A 628-nucleotide genomic window follows, 5' to 3' on the forward strand; every position below is an offset into this window, starting at 1 on the left:
TCCTCCTGCCTCAGCCTCCTGAGTTCTGGGATTACAGGCATGTACCACCATACTCAGCAAGAACATTTGTTTGAAGAAATGCCATTAATATTTTACACAGAAGTAAGTGCTTTTAAAGATTACAGTGTACAGAGGTAGTCTCATCTTTGTGATCATTTCAACAAAGGAAAGTACAAAGTATAGTTACAATATCAGCCTTTTTTCTGACAGAAAAGTGATTGTATCATTCTATAATTTTGTGACAGTCACTGAAATACCCAATGAAACAAGACAACTGTGAACTCTTTTAAGAGCAGTTAGGGTATAATTAGGTAGAGACATCCAAACTAGTTTGACAGGACTGTTTGTTTTAAATATGGGTAACAATATGAAGCAATATCACTAGGGCTTAATTTAGCTGTGACTGTTCTAACACAGAGCAGCACTAGCTTGGATCTTCATTCTTAATATTTCATATTTAAGTTTTTTACATACTGTTTTTCATTGTACCAAGATTTGCATAAGTTCTGTTACTAGAATAGGCAGGAGGAAAAATGAGTTTCAGAAAGAACTTTTAGTCTAATTGACAGTTCCCATATAACTTTAAGCTAAAGCTTAACTGACAGTTTTCTGTCAAAAACTTTTCATG

This window comes from Octodon degus, unplaced genomic scaffold, assembly GCF_000260255.1.
Source record: "Octodon degus isolate 3935 unplaced genomic scaffold, OctDeg1.0 scaffold00047, whole genome shotgun sequence".
Taxonomy (NCBI): Eukaryota; Metazoa; Chordata; class Mammalia; order Rodentia; family Octodontidae; genus Octodon; species Octodon degus.